Below are 16906 nucleotides of genomic sequence, written 5' to 3'. Positions count from 1 at the left end.
GCAGACTCTTGACACCAGGCTTGGCCAGGGCTAGTCCATTTGGCCCCTGGCCAAAGAGTCCACCTCAGTCCTGTCTAATTCTGGCCACAAAATGGGAATGTTCAGGGCACAGTGAAATGGTCAGAAGGTAGGCATGCAAAGTTGAATTTTTTCAGCCTCCAGAAAGAGGCTTTTGTCAGGCATAATTTGTTGTGACTGATCGGGGCTCCCCAGAGTCCATCTCTGGCTCTGGGTGGAATCTCTTTCTGACCAGGCTGTTTTTTGGGGAGGATGAAGGTACAACTTCAAACACTTTAAAATGTGCCACTGAAGACTCTCGGACGAAATGGGAAAGCAAAAGCCAAATAAATATATAGTGTCTGTAAGAGACACATCTTATCTCTACAGCTTGCAGCCCAGAAGGAAAGGGTCGGGAAATCCAAAATCAGTGCTGCTGCTTGAAGGCAGAGGAAACAGAGCGAGGTGGTGATGCCCATCCGGTTCAAATTAGCCACCCCAGCCCCTAAAATTAGCCACCCCAGCCCCTGTTGACTACAGGATAACAGAGTAATTGAAAGAGCATGGTGCTGGCATCTGAGAGTGGTCCCAGGTTCAAATCTGGCTTCTGCAAATAGAGAAAGCTCTTAGGATTTTAGTGAGTTCCATAAAAAGTATTAGGTGCCCGGACAGTCAGCGACTGGCTCAGAACCAGTGCCCAATGAGTGGTAACTATTATGGTTATAAAATTGGCAATAGCCTGGAAAAATTCCAGGAGGAGTGTCACTTCACCTTTCAAGCACTATTTTTTTTTTTTTTTTTTTTTTTTGGCTGCGCTGCATGGCTTGTGGGATCTTAGTTCCCCAACCAGGGGTTGAACCCAGGCCCTCAGCTGTGAAAGTGCCGATTCCTAACTACTGGACTGCCAGGGAATTCCCAATCATGGACCACTCTTAACACAGCATGTGGGTAACAGGTTTTAACCATCCTCCCACCCCTCCCTAACCCCCAACACCTACACACTCTCAGACGCGCTGTTTCTCAGAGCTAACAGTCAGTAGCCAAATTGGTCCGAATTTCTGTGCCACTTTGAAGGCGATTTTAAGATCCATAAAAGGCAGGCAGGGGAAGAGAACAGAAGTCAGGGCCAGAATGGTGTGTAAATCTGTCAAGTGATCCAATCATTGCAATGTCTTGTTTCCAGGGGAGGAAGTGCAGTTGGGGATGGTACCATTGCATGTAACTCTCTAGAGCGGGGAGTGTCCAGGGCTGGTCCAGGCACAGACACTGAGGTACAGAGGGGCTCAGACAGTGGGGCTAAGAGGAGCATACTGGGATGGGATGGAGGAGGGATTCCTGGGATGGAGGGAGTGTACAAACTGGCTTTTCTTTAAATCCTTTTTTTGTTTTTTTTTTTTGGCTACATTGCATGGCTTCTGGGATCTTAGTTTCCTGACCAGGGATTGAACCTGCAGAGTGGAAGCACAGAATCCTAACGACTGGGCCACCAGAGAATTCCCCAAATTAGCTTTTCTAAGAGATGGATCCTGAAAACAGCCAAGGAGCTCAGTTGTTAAATGACATCCTCCCAAGGCCTCCCTATTAGCTTCCTTCATGCCTCAGGGATTGCTAGTCACAGCAGGACTCAACCGTGGCTTTAGACACCTCTGTGCCCCTAGAAGCTTCCAAGCCAAGCTCCCATCCAAGCAATGCAACCTGAACCAACAGCCAATTCTTCAGTCCTGAGCCCCTTCGATGAGAAGTAGACCCCAGGGCCCAGTGAAGGAAGAAACAGCTGGTACAGAGGCCATGGCCACATTTTTTGGCTTGTCTAAAAATGTCTGGTGACCCAGGGGAGGGGGCAGGAGTGCTGTCCTAAAGTTTGTTAAGAGACTATAATCAGGGATTCTCCTGTCCATAGAAGCACTTGCTCCCTTCTAGAAGCCCAGTGAGTAATAGCAGCAGGTACCAACAGCCACCTCACCCAAACTGGCCAGGCTCGGCTCACAATGATAGCTAGTACCCTGTCAAGATACTGACATCCACAGAGTAGTGGCATTTACACAGAGAGCTCCAAGTTCTTGCTCTTACTGAGGGATGCAGACTTTCTCAGCTACTTTTAGAGCTGATCAATGTCACTGGTGCTGATCACAAGTCTTTTCTGGTAGAATGAGTCTAATATTCTTATTGCATCTCCAAGCATGGCATGGCTCCCACTGGCAACTACAGGGTGCCTCCCCTTTCCTTATCATGATATCCACTAGCTTCAACCCTGTGTTTAAGCATCTACTCCTATGTATATACAGAAAATCCTAAGGAATATACTGAAAGACTATTAGAACTGATAAAAGAAGTCAGCAAGGTTATAGGATACAAGATCAATATACAAGGATTAACTGTGTGTATATACCTTCAAAGAACAATCCAAAAATGAAATTAAGAAAGTAATGCCATTCACAATAGCATCACCAAGAATAAAAAAACTTAGGAATAAACTTAACAAAAACATGCAAAATTTATATTCAGTGAACTATAAAACGTTGTTAACAGAAATTAAAGAGGATTGAAATAAATTTTTTAAATTACATGTTCAAGGATTGGAAGACAACATTCTTAAGATGAGAATACAAACTGATCTACAGATTCATCACAATCCTTATCAGAATCCCAACGGACTTTTCCATGGAAATTGATAAGCTGATTCTAAAATTCATATGAAATTGTAAGGGACCCAAAATAGCCAAGACAACTCTGAGAAAGGAGAACAAAGTGGGAGGGCTCACAGTTTCCGATTTCAAAAGGTACTACAAAGAAATGGTAATCAAGACAGGGTGATATTGGCACAAAGACAGGCATATAGATCAATGGAATAGAATTGAGAGTCCAGTAATAAACTCATATCTATGGTCAATTGATTTGGACAGGGTACCAAGACCATCAATCGGGAAACAATAGTCTTTTCAAAAAATAACGCTGGAGTAACTGGATAGCCATATGTAAAAAGAAAGAAGTTGGACCCTTACCTCCCACCATTTATAAGAATGAATTGAAAATGGATCAAAGACCTAAATATAAAGGCTAAAACTAAAAAACTCTTAGGGTGACCTCCCTCGTGGCGCAGTGGTTAAGAATCCGCCTGCCAATGCAGGCGACATGGGTTCGATCCCTGGTCCGGGAAGATCCCACATGCCTTGGGACAACTAAGCCCATGCACCATAACTACTGAAGGCTGCATGCCCGGAGCCCGTGCTCCGCAATAAGAGAAGCCACCACAATGAAAAGCCTGAGCACCACAACGAAGAGCAGCTCCCGTTCACCAAACTAGAGGAAGCCTGTGTGCAGCAATGAAGACCCAATGCAGCCAAAAAAAAAAAAAAAACTTTTAGAAGATAACACAGGGGTAAATAGTCATGACTTTGGGTTTGGCAATGGTTCCTAAGATATGACACCAAAAGCACAGGCAACAAATTGAAAAATACCTATATTGGATTTCACAAAAATTACAAATTTTTGTGCATCAAAAGACACTATCAAGATGCTTCATGAACCAGAGAAGCAGCAGTGGGGGTAGAAAAAATGGTGTACTGATCAATTATTTTTTGTACTGTTTGTATATCTGTCTCCTTCCTTAGACTGTTGAACCCCTTGGAGGGCAGATAACTCTCTAGATCCCCTGAGCCCAGCACAGAATAAACGCTGAGTAAATGTGATGTGAACTGCGAAAAAAAAATCAAGAAAGTGAAAAAACAACCCATACATGGGACAAAATATTTGTAAATCATATATCTGACAAAGATTTAGTATCCAGGATATACAAAATCTCTTAAAATTCAATAACAAAAAGACAAGCAATTCAACTTAAAAATGGACACAGGACTTGAATAGACATTTCCCCAAAGAAGACATACAAATAACTGAGAAGCACATGAAAAGGTGCTCAACATCATTAGTCATTAGGGAAATGCAAATCAAAACCACAGTGAGATACTACTTCACACCCACTAGGATGGCTATAATGCTTTCTAAGTGGAGGAAAGTAGGTGTTGGTGAAGATGTGGAGAAATTTGCATCCTCATGCATTGCTGAACGGAATATAAAATGGTGCAGCCACTGAGGAAAACAGTTTGATGGTTCCTCAAAAGGTTAAACAAAGTATTACCATATGACCCAGCAATTCCACTCCTACTTATATACCCAAGAGAACTGAAAACAAATGTTCAAACAGAAATTTGTAAACAAATATTCAGAGCAGTGCTGGTCATTATCATCAAAAGTTGGAAACAACCCAAATGTCCATCAACGGTGAATGGATAAACAAAATGTGGTGTTTCCTCACAATGGAATTATTAAGTCATAAAAAGGAATGAAGGGACTTCCCTGGTGGTGCATTGCTTAAGAATCCACCTGCCAATGCAGGGGACATGGGTTCCATCCCTGTACCGGGAAGATCCCATATGCTGTGGAGCAACTAAGCCTGCGAGTCACAACTACTGAGCCCACATGCCACAACTACTGAAGCCTGCATGCCTAGAGGCTGTGCTTCACAAGAGAAGCCATCGTACTGAGAAGCCCGCGCACCGCAACAAAGAGTAGCCCCCACTCGCTGCAACTAAAGAAAGCCTGTGAGCAGCAACAAAGATCCAACACAAGCCAATAAATAAATAAATAAATAAAAAGGAATGAAGTGTGGATACATGCCACTTACATGGATGAAACTTCAAAACATCACATGGATTTTTAGAAAGCCAGATGAAAAGACCATGTATTATATAATTCCTTTATATGAAATATCCAGAATTGGCAATATAGGGACAGAAAGTAGATTAGTGGCTGTTTAGGCGCGGCTTTAGGGGGACAGGAGGAGAAGGAGGCAACGGCTAAAGTATACAGGTTTCTCTTTGTGATGGTTGCATATATCTGTGAATAAACCAAAATCCATCCACATGAACACTTTAAATGGGAGAACTGTATGGAATGTGAATTACATCTCAATTAAACTGTTAAAAAAAGAATCTATTTACCTGACATTTCTGTTTAAGCAGTGTCTATTCACTAAGGATCTGTTACATGGCAAGCATTGTATTAGGCACTGGAATTCAAAGATGAATCTGACATGGGTTCTGCCCTCAAGAAGTTCACAGTATATTTAGAGAAGCAAGAAGAGTACAGAAACAGGTACAGAAATGGAATTGGGAAGGCAGTGATGACAACTGGGGGTGAGGAACAGGGAAAGCTTTAGACAGTTGACCCCTGGGCAGATTTTGAAGGGAAGCAGGAGTTTGACAGGTTGCTGGTGGGAACGCGAGATCATTCCAGGCAGATCTGAAATAACACAGGATGTTCTGAGAGCCTTGTGGGGTTCAGAAATGCAAGATGAAAAGTGGAATGGCTGGGAGAGTGGGTGAGGTGAGGAGAGGTGGAAGAGGTGAGCTTGGAGAAGCAAGCAGAGGCCCATGAGGAAACTTGAATGTCCTGCCGACAAATGTTGAGTTTTCCTTTGTGGGATGAGGAGCCAACGACAGGTAAGCAGGAGGGTGAGGGGGGCAGATTTGTCATCGGAAGCAGGAGTCAGAGAACTGCAGCCCATGGGCCACATCTGGGAAGTTTCTAGAAATAAACTTTTATTGGAACACAGCCATACTCATTTCTTGACGTCTATGGCTGCTTTCCCATTAGAACAGCCGAGTTGACCAATTGCGACAAAGATCATACGGACCCTTTAAGTCTGAAATATTTGCTATCTGGCTTTTCAAGAAAAAGTTTACCAACCTCTGCTCTAGAAAGATCACTGTGTCTATTGGATAAAGAATGGCTTCCCACTGCCGCATGGCACAGGAAGATCAACTCGATGCTTGGTGATGACCTAGAGAGGTGGGATAGGGAGAGTGGGAGGGAGGTTCAAGAAGGAGGGGACATGGGGATACATGTATACATATAGCTAATTCACTTTGTGGTACAGCAGAAATTAACACAACATTGTAAAGCAATTACACTCCAATAAAAATCTGAAGAAAAAATAAAAAATAAAAAAACAAAAAACAAAAAAACAACCAAACAAAACAACGACAACAACAAAAGGATGGCTTCCCATAGGTTAAGACCAAGGGAAAAGAGGCCAGTTAGGAAACTAGCAACTCTCCAAGCAAAGAAGATGCTGGGGTACCATCATGATGCAATGTCATGACGCTGGGGTAACAGGTGACATAGGGGGTTGATAGTGGGGTGGGGAGGTGGGCGTGGCTTTGAGAGCCTCCAGAAGAAAAAACACCTGGGGAATATCAATTTAAGAAAATTAACAGTGCCACTGAAAATGATGAGAGACCTTACGAGGTTTCATTGATGTCTGAATTTTAGTTTCCTTCTTCTTAAATCTTTAAACGGTCCCTAAACCTTATGTTTAGCTGAGTGCTCTCAGACAGAGCATCTGAATTTAAGGTAGCTTAAAAGTTTTTTTAAATTATTCTTACAATTTGGTTATGGGCATGCTAGAGCAATTTCAGATCACCTGATGGGTAGCCTTCCCTTGTTTTGTGTGCTGCAACAAGCCCAGACTCCACACATTCTTTGGCTATGCTCTGAGGCTGCTGTTGGCACCAGGTGGGCACCATGGAGTTGGCTGCCGGGCATCAGAATATCATTCTTTACTGATGATTTATTTTTAAAGGCACATGTCAAATATCATGTCTTACTCATTTTTGTCTCTTACAGAGACTGGCAGAGTGTCTGGCAACTAGAAAGTCACTCATTAATCATTTTAGTTAGGAAGAGAGGGGACCAGGGACTTCCTGGTGGTGGAGTGGTTAAGAGTCTGCCTTCCAATGCAGGGGATGCGGGTTTGATCCCTGGACAGGGAAGTGAGATCCCACATGCTGCAGGGCTACTACTGAGCACACGCCACAACTAGAGAGCCCATGCACTCTGGAGCCCGCACACCACAACTAGAGAGAAGCCCATGTGCTACAAGAAAGATGCTGCTTGCTGCAAGGAAGAAGGAAGATTCCACATGCCGCAATGAAGACGCAACACAGCCAAAAATAAAAATAAGTAAATATTAAAAAAAAAAAAGAGGGGTGGGGGAGAGAGAAAAAAAGAAGAGAAGGGACCATGTAGGAAGGGAAGGAGGAAGGAAGGAAAGGAAGGCAGGACATGGCCACAGAATTTTTCACTCAAGGCTTAACACTCGTGATCCAGCAGAAGCTGACAAAAGAGCAGGAGTTCTCCAGGTGGATGCAAACCCCCTTGGCCCAGGGAGAGCCTGGAAGAATGATACTTAGTGGTGATGTCCTAATATAGCTGCAACTGCAAATCCCAAATATGTCGTATTATCTTCCCTAGACATTTTAAGGAAAATAGTTGCTTATATCTCTCAGCTAATCTTGCTGCCTCTCAGATTACAAATTGTGTTTTTCAAAATCTCTTCTAAACCATCTCATGGTAGAGAATATGAGGTGTAGTAGAAGCAGCCACGTGCAGGCATGAAATGTATTTGGAATCTCCTGCTTTACCCTTAAATCTGTGCACTCTGAGTAACGTCCTATTCTTGATCTAGGTGGTCGTTACAAGGGTATGTTCATCTTGTAAAGTTCATCCAGAACAGGTATTTGTACACCTACATTCATAGCAGTGTATTTCCAATAACCAAGAGTGGAAGCAACCCAAGTGGACAGATGAATGGATAAACAAAATTTGGTATATACACACAACGGAATATCATTCAGCCTTAAAGAGGAAGGAAATTCAGACACATGCTACAACATAGACAAAAGTTGAAGACAATATGTTAAGTGAAATAAGCAAGTCACAAAAAGACGAATAGTGCATGATTCCACCTATATGAGGTATTTAGAGTAATCAAAATCATAAAGACAGAAAGTAGAATGGTGCTTGCCAGGGTGATGGGAGAATAGGAAGTCACTGTTTAATGGGCATAGAGTTTCATTTTTGGAAGATGAAAAAATTCTGGAACAGATTGTGGTGATGGTTGTACAACAATGTGAATGTACATAATACCACTGAACTGTACACTTAAAAATGGTTAAAATGGTGAGTTTTATGTTATGTATATTTTATCACAATAAATGTGAAAACGAAAGTTCATCCAGTTGCATACTTAGCCTTGGTGCCATTTTACTTATGTCTGTTATTCTGTGGGGAGAGGCATTTTAAAAAGGTACTTTACTCAAATTTATATTTGTGTTTGTTTTAGAAGAGTTTTGCATCTATACTCAGAAAAGTATCCAGATAGGATTATGATGGCAGAGTAGGAGGATGTGCGCTCACTCCCTCTTGCAAGAGCACCGGAATTACAACTAAGTGCTGAAAAATCATCGACAGAAAGACACTGGAACTCACCAAAAAAGACACCCCACATCCAGAGACCAAGGAGAAGCTGCAATGAGATGGTGGGAGGGGTGCAATCATGTTAAAATCAAATCCCATAAATGCTGGGTGGGTGACTCACAAACTGGAGAACAGTTATACCACAGAAGTCCACTCACTAAAGTGAGGGTTCTGAGCCCCATGTTAGGCTTCCCAACCTGGGAGTCCAGCAACGGGAGGAGGAATCCCCAGAGAATCAGACTTTGAAAGCCAGTGGGATTTGATTGCAGAACCTCCACAGGACTGGGGGAAACAGAGACTCCACTCTTGGAGGGCACACAAAAAAGTGTGCTCACCAGGACCCGGAGGAAGGAGCAGTGACCCCACAGGAGACTGAACCAGACCTACCTGCTGGTGTTGGAGGGTTGCCTGCAGAGGTGGGGGGCAGCTGTGACTCACCGAGGAGGCAGGGGCACTGGCAGCAGGGGTTCTGGGAAGTGCTCATTGGCACGAACCCTCCCAGAGTCCACCATCAGCCCCGCCAAAGAGCCTGTAAGCTCCAATACTAAGTAGCCTCAGGCCAAACAACCAACAAGGTGTGAACACAGCCCCACCCATTAACAGACAAGCAGATTAAAGTTTTATTGAGCTCTGCCCACCAAATCGGATTAAAGTCTTACTGAGCTCCGCCCACCCAGCCCTACCCACCATCAGTCCCTCCCATCAGGAAGCACTCAGGAGCCTCCTAGATAGCTTCCCCCACAAGAGCACAGACAGCAGTATCAAGCAGTATCAGCACTATTTCATCTTGTGGAACTGAAAACCACAGCCACAGAAAGATAGAGAAAATGAAAAAGCAGAGGACTTTGTACCAGATGAAGGGACAGGATAAAACCCTGGGAAAACAACTAAATGAAGAAGAGATATGCACCCTTCCAGAAAAAGAATTCAGAATAATGATAGTGAAGATGATCCAGGACTTTGCAAAAAGACTGGATGCAAAGATCGAAAAGTTTACCAAAGACGCAGAAGAATTAAAGAGCAAACAGAGATATGCAACCCAATAACTGTAATGAAAAGTACACTAGAAGGAACCAATAGCAGATTAACGGAGGCAGAAGGGCGAATAAGTGACCTGGAAGACAGAATGGTGAAAATCACTGATGAGGAAAAGAATAAGGAAAAAAGAATGAAAAGAACTGAAGAGAGCCTAAGATACCTCTGGCACAATGTTAAACGCATCAACATTCGCATTACAGGGGTCCCAGAAGGAGAAGAGAGAGAGGAAGGACCCAAGAAAATACTGGAAGAGATTATAGTTGAAAACTTCCCTAACATGGGAAAGGAAATAGCTACCCAAGTCCAGGAAGCGCAGAGAGTCCCAGGCAGGATAAACCCAAGGAGAAACATGCCAAGACATACAGTAGTCAAATTGACAAAAATTAAAGACAGAGATGTTATTAAAAGCAACAAGGGAAAAACGACAAATAACATGCAAGGGAACTCCCTTAAGGCAGCTGATTTCTCAGCAGAAACTCTGCAAGCCAGAAGGGAGTGGCACAATATATTTCAAGTGATGAAAGGGAAGAACCTACAACCAAGAATACTCTACCCAGCAAGGATCTCATTCAAATTCGACGGAGAAATCAAAAGCTTTACAGACAGGCAACAGCTAAGAGAATTCAGCACCACCAAACCAGCCCTACAACAAATGCTAAAGGAACTTCTTTAAGCGAGAAACATAAGAGTAGAAAAAGACCTACAAAAACAAAAACAAAACAATTAAGAAAATGGGAATAGGAACATACATATCAATAATTACCTTGAATGTAAATGGACTAAATGCACCAACCAAAAGACACAGACTGGCTGAATGGATACAAAAACAAGACCCATATATAGGCTGTCTACAAGAGACCCACTTCAGACCTAAGGACACATACAGACAGAAAGTGAGGGGATGGAAAAAGATATTCCATGCAAGTGAAAATCAAAAGAAAGCTAGAGTAGCACTAGTCATATCAGATAAAATAGACTTTTAAATAAAAAATATTACAAGAGACAAGAAGGACATTACATAAAGATCAAGGGATCAATCCAAGAAGAGGAGATAACAATTATAAATATATATGCACCCAAAATAGGAGCACCTCAATACATAAGGCAAATACTAACAACTATGAAAGAGGAAATGCAAGGCAGAAATAGAGACACAGATGTAGAGAACAAACACATGGACACCAAGCGGGGAAAGCGGGGAGGGTTGGTGGGGGGATGAATTGGGAGATTGGGATACCACATTGTACACTCTAAATATATGCTGTTTATTGTCTGTTAACTGTATCTCAATAAAAGTTCTTAAAAAAAAAAAAGAAAAGTATCCTCCTTACTAGGTCATGAGTCATGCAGGCACTCTGGAAAGCAGTGCTGTGTGTATCTCAGGACATCCATGGTGCCCAGGAGACAAGGTTGGGGGGAGGGGGTGTGTGTGGAGGAAGTTCATGGACCCAAGTTCAAGAAGGCAGTACAAATAAACTGAGCAAATTAAGCTGTTCACAAGTCATAGCCAAAATTTATCTTCTCATAAAGCACAGGCTTTATAGGAAAGCGGTATTATTTTCTCAGAAGATGCTCTTAGCATCATCTTGGGAACCCATCAAGGAAGACATAGGGGAGCCATTACCATGGGACAGCCCCGGGGCCAGCTATGTCTGCTCATCTGACAGAGATTCTGACAAGGAAAAACTAAGAAGAAAATGTATCATCATTCATGTATGGTATTATAACATAATACTAAAGGTGTTTCAAGTGAAGGGATCAAAAAGCCTTGGGCAAGCAGAACTTATTAACTGTGTACATTCTCATCATCTGCTGGGTTTGTTTGCCACACACACTTATCTATATGTTGTTTCTGCCAACTGAAGTGCAAAGGAGTTTTTTTTTTTTTTTTTTTTTTGTGGCACACGGGCTTAGTTGCTCCGCGGCATGTGGGATCTTCCTGGAGCTGGGATCGAACCCGTGACCTCTGCATTGGCAGGTGGATTCTTAACCACTGCACCACCTAGGAAGCCCGCAAAGGCGTTTTTAAAACTCTAGACTGACATCTAAACGGTCACCATCATGCTTTATCACCCTCAAACAAGTGCCTGTTCTGAAAGGCTGGTTCTGGTGCCTAAAGATGTCTCTTGATGTAGGTGGCGGGGGAAGATGGGCCAGCACACCTGGCTGGGCTGTGCTCCCTGCCCATCACTCGCACCTCCTGCAAAAGGACAGCTGGAATGACTAGGATGAGAAGGTCTGTAGACTTGCTTCAACTTAGAGCAGAGACTTAGAAGCTAAATACTGCACTGCTGCGGATCTCTCCGGGCATCGACTTGGCTCCCTTTGCTGGCCCACGATTGCTAGTCCTGCTGGTTCTATGGGTCTGAAGCAGGACAAGCCTCGGCTACTTCATCTGAGGTCTCATGGCCCCCAGGTTCAGAGTGTAGGTGGATCTATGTGACACTGTCATGCAGACTGACCACAAGGCCCTCCTCCAGAGGGAAATGAACAATAATCATTACAAACTGTCCTTCTGAACCCAGGCAGCCCCAGGAGAAGAAAACTATACCTCCTAAAGCTCCCAAAACTGTAAAAGGAAGAAATCCACGGCAGCTGCTGATATGGAATCACTTAGAAATTCTACGCCCAAGGAGACATCCTGTTAGCTGAGGGGGAAGAGAATTCATAGCTGCCAGAGGACAGTGTGGTTAAAGAGTAATGCTTTGCCCCTTTGGAGTTCCTACAGTTGAACAATAGGATTGGAGCGATCAGTTTCTCTGTCCCTAACTGGCTGTTTTGTGGAAGGTCTACTCATTCGATGTCTATTTCAGGGCAATGAACATGAGAGCTGAAAAAAAATCTAGGCGTCAAGAAATAAGAGATTCCTTTTTCCCACACAGCCAGCCAAGGAAGGAGAATTCCAATTCATGAGTCTCATTAATAAGACCTAAAAATGACTTTGTTATCACCCCTTTCCAAAGTAAATAAACACAAGTAGTGAAAATGCTAAAAGTAAAAAGTTCTGGTGTCCTATATCCTCATCAGAGAACAGCAGAATAAACAAAGTTGTCCATAAATGAAGGACCTCAGAGGGGAGCCTCTTTGCTGCCACAGAATTTAGCTGCCTCCAACTAAAGATGCCAGCTGCCAAAATACTTGGGCAGTGATCAGTGAGGGGTAATTGTTCTCACTGAGATTTCTTTCTAGGCCCCTTGTCTCTTCCAGGAATTCCAACTCCAGTCATTTCACTCACTCTACTTTCAGAAGCAGGAGCCAAAGAATGGGAAGGACGATAGCTCCTAGTTCAGAGAGGGCCACCCTGAGTTCTTGAGAGGTGAGTTGCTCTCATACAGTTTTACAGGAAGCTGGGAAATAAGCCCAGCCTTTCTGACTTTGCAGCTGATTCATCCCCAGCACCAAGTGGCCAATTACTAAATATTTACACTGAGATTCTGATAGCCAGTGTATAGGAAGTGATAAGCCCAGGATGAAGCCAGAGCTGGGATGAACGCATCAGAGCACAGCTGATATTCCATGAGCAGCACCGAGAAACAGAACCACCGCTGTCCAGGAATGAGGATGCTGGGTCAGGTCCTGGCTCTGCTGCTCACCAGCTGTGCCATCTGGACAGCTTATCTGTTGGCCAGTTTATGCAACTGTAAAATGAATTCACTAAAACCCATCTCGCTCTTTACTGGGAAGTTGTAAGACTCAGATAACACACTGGATAGAAAAGTGGTTTGAAAGGAATAACATGAACATAAAGTATACAAATCCCAGAGCTCAGGTCAACTGTAAAAAGACATTTGGGGGGAAAATTTGAGTACGGACTGGGTATTAGATGATATCAAAGAATTATTGTTAATTTTCTTAAGATTATTAATGGCATAATGGTTATTTCATATTTTGAGAGGTCACACTGAAAAACATAGGGATGAAAGGATTTTATGTCTGGGATTTGCTTTAAAACACTTCCGTGAAAAAGATATAGGAAAGGGATAGATGAAGCAAGTATGGCAAAACGTCAATAACTGTTGAAGCTGAGTGAGAAGTATATGGAGGTCTTCTCCCTACTACTGTCTACATTTGAAATTTTTCAGAATAAAAGAAGGATGTTTAAATAAACAGTGTAGAATTTTCTAGGACACTAGAAAGCTTCACTCATGGTCACCTCCAGAAGCACAGAAAATTTGTCCGGCTCACAAGGCCCTTGTACACTGATCATCCAGCAGTCAGAGGACAAGAACTTGGGAAAAGGCCAGGAGAGGTCATACAAGGAGCCCAGCTGTGAAGGACAGAAATGGAAACATCTTCGCAGAATCTCCCGTCTGCCATGCACCAAAACGTCAGCCAACCTGCAACGTCTGGTGGAGGCTTTGTCTTCAGGCCTAAGTTTCCTATTCAGCTTTGCCACTTAATAGGTAAGTGGCCTTAGACCAAATCACTTTTTAACACATAGTCACGGAGAGACACACGCAGATGCGAGCGCGCATGTGCACACACGCACCACTGAGACGATTCTCTTGGGCCCCAAGAACCACGTGGGGCCCTCAGCGTAGCATGCGCTTTACTATGGGTTTGATGGTCATTCCAGGGACAGATACTAGGGACCAGGACGGGGAATGGGACAAAAGGGCGAGGGCGGGGTGAGTGAATAATAAGTGAGAATCCAGGGAATCAACTGCTCAACTGGGAACTGACCAGGGAAATGAGCACTTCGTCTTCTTCCTAAGCTCATCCCTGACCATTAAGCACACAATACACCATAAATAACTAAATAATTCCACCAAGGGTGACAAACAGACTTTTGGGGGTCCGGGACAGACAGGCCAGCGGTGGGGTAGGGGCGGGGCCTGGAGTAGGGGATATAGAATCCAGTCTCCACACCTACTAACACGGTAGCCTTGAGCTTCAGCACTTTTCCTCTTCCGAAAAAAGAATCCATCGGGCTGATTTGAAGATCTCTGTAGTTCCAAGATTTCAGGGGACGAAATTAATTTGGGGCATGTTTCTGACTTTCATTCCTATGTCTCCTCTCATCAGGACTCGAGGTTTCCTAGCCAGGAGTTCAGTCCCCTCCCCCGTGGTGTTCACCCCATCCTGGCTGATTTTTGGTGGTCTTTCCCGGGGCTGGGTGAGGGATGATGAAGAAGAAGGAATCTCGCCTGTTTCTTCCAATCATTTCTATTTGGGGGCTGATTTACAGCGACACCTCCGGCAGGCAGCTACTACAGAGGGCTTCAGATGGGGGGTTGGCGGGGAGGCGGGTGGAGGGGTGGAGAGGTTGTGGGGGGCGGAAGCGCGGTGTCCAAAGCGCCTGCGTAAAAGTTGCGGGCACTGAGGACAGACCGAGTATCAGCATAAGACCAGGATTAGCCCCGGGGCGATCCCACGTGTACCATCCATGGGTTCGCTTGTGCTGGCTCTTTTCTACTCCAGAGCCTCCCCTCGATAACAGCGGGAGAGGCTTCCTGGTACCGGGACGAGCCAGGAATGAATACCTGGGGTGCGGACCGCGCCTCTCCGCCCACAGGACTTAGGGCGCTCCTGCGCTCAGCCTAGCCTTTCTGGAAGGCTGGGGAGAAAACCAATTCCAAGCAATGGACGCTAGAGTTCCCAGGCGCAGCCCTAGCCCCGTGCCCCCACCCCACCCCACCCCTGCCCCGTGCGGTCCACATCCCCAAAGCCACAGCTCCGGGGACACCCCACTGCGCCCCTCTTCCCTCGCGCGCTCCACATCCTCAAAAGCCAGAACTCCGGGCACCAGCGCAGTCCCCAGCATCCGTGGCCCCAGGCCGCACCCTCCTAGGCAACTAGCGCGCACCGGGTCTCCACGGTCTCTGTCCTGCCTGGTCGCAGGCGCCCCTGGCGAGCCACGAACCAAGCGCCCAGTTCGCGGGGGCGCTTCTGCTGCGCGGGCCTCCCGGGTTCAGGCGAGGTGGGTCTGGGTGGGTCCACCGGAGTTGGGAGCGGGACCCGTTAGCCTGCACGTCCTCGCGTCTCCGAGGCTTCGCTCTATGTACCCGCCTCTCACGTCCCGGCAACCCCAGGCACTGCTGAGAGACGGCCCGCGGGGAGCGGAGCTGAAGACCCCGCCGCGACCCCCGCTTTCCCGCGAACCTCAGTGGGGAAGGGGAGGCGCAAGCAGCGCTCTTACTTGGCAGCAGGGGTGCGCACTGGCTCGGCCGGAGCCAGGCTCTCCACGGTGGCCCCTCTCTGCGCCCGTCGCCGCGGAGCCCCTTTTCCGAGCAGATGGGGCGAGCCGACTTCTCCGGCCGTTGGAGAAAGCGAGCTCCAAATTTGGGTAGCCGCGGGCTGGAGTCGCTTCTGAACTCTTTTCCCGGTGCTTTTAACCAGCGTCGGACCGCAAGCCCCTCCCCGGACCCACCCCCTTCCCTGAAGGCGGCCACCGCAGCAGGCCCGGCCTCCTGCCCCTTTTGTTGTAATTCGAGAGCGGCCGCTCCCGGGGCCAGAGGGGCTCTGCGGGGGAGGCTGCGCGCCAGCGGGGCCGTCCTTCCCAGGCTCTTCTCGCCCAGGTTTCCGGAGCCTGAGAAGCTAGGGAACAGGCTTTTCCTCTGGGAGATTCCTCTACACTCACCCCCGCCACCCCCTCCCTCACCCACCCCCGCGCAGAGCTCCCGGAATTTAACTCTTTGGGGTCCTTATCCACCAGCTATAGTGTCCCTGCCTAACCCATCTCCGTATCCAGAGGGCCCAGCACTGCCTGGCACATAGTAGACGCTCAATAAAAACTGATGAATGAAAAGGTTCAGAAACTTTCATCTACTTCTCCTGGGTTTCTCCTCTTTGGGCAAAGCGGTTTCTGGAGGTGACTACGAACAGCCCTCTTTCTTCCAGCAGATCGAGCCTCTCTCCTCTGAGGCTCTGTTTTCTCCTTTGTAAATTAAAGGCTTTGGATTCAGTGACCTCTAAGGTCCTTCCCCACATGGCAGGGCCAGGATTAGCAAGCCCTGCGATCAGGGTCCTGAACCCACACAGCTAAGGATGAAAATTATTCAGAAGGGCATTCCATGCCTGGCTCTGAGGCTCACACTGTGGGCAAAGTGATGGGGTCATGCGGCCTGGGGGAGTCCTCTGTGGAGAGTCTCAGGGCTTCCCAAGCAGGAGCAAGGTTTGGCCAGGCAGGAGGCAGCTGCTGTAAAACAAGGCATCCATCTGTGGGGGCAGGCAGACCGGAAGGGGGCTTACATTAGGGATGGTGATCCTCCTCCAGGTCCTTCCTCAGTTCCCTCCTCCCACTCTGCTCCCTACCTGCAGACAGGCAGCTCCAGCCCTGATAGGGACTCCCAGTCTCAGCCTCCAGCTCAGACTTCTCATCTGTGAGTTTGTCCGTTGGTCTCTAGGACATTCCCACAGCCACAACTAACCTTACAAGCCCCAAACTTGGCACCCTAACTCACAGCCCACCCCAACCCTTGTGAGCTCTCTTCAGCCCTCCTCCCTACCCTCTATACTGAATCAATCCCCCCACTCTAGTGGGTGGTGGAGGGAAGGGCCAGGAGGGAGGTGGGTGTGGTTCTAAAAGGGCAACAGGAGGGATCCCTGTGGT

At 46.2% G+C, this 16906-nt stretch overlaps 1 protein-coding gene across 1 annotated transcript in view; it reads right to left on the bottom strand.

Moving 5' to 3' along the window:
* Nucleotides 1-15762, bottom strand: part of LOXL2 (lysyl oxidase like 2) — a 101058-nt gene extending 85296 nt beyond the window's left edge. The window contains exon 1 of the mRNA XM_057724876.1: nt 15494-15762. The gene's annotated coding sequence lies outside the window, so the exon portion shown is untranslated. The remainder of the gene's footprint in view (nt 1-15493) is intronic.
* Nucleotides 15763-16906: the final 1144 nt, after the last annotated feature.

Source organism: Hippopotamus amphibius, chromosome 2 (genome assembly GCF_030028045.1).
Source record: "Hippopotamus amphibius kiboko isolate mHipAmp2 chromosome 2, mHipAmp2.hap2, whole genome shotgun sequence".
In the NCBI taxonomy this organism is placed as follows: Eukaryota; Metazoa; Chordata; class Mammalia; order Artiodactyla; family Hippopotamidae; genus Hippopotamus; species Hippopotamus amphibius.
Note: the sequence above shows the minus strand (reverse complement) of the source record. Positions and strands in the feature narration are given on the sequence as shown.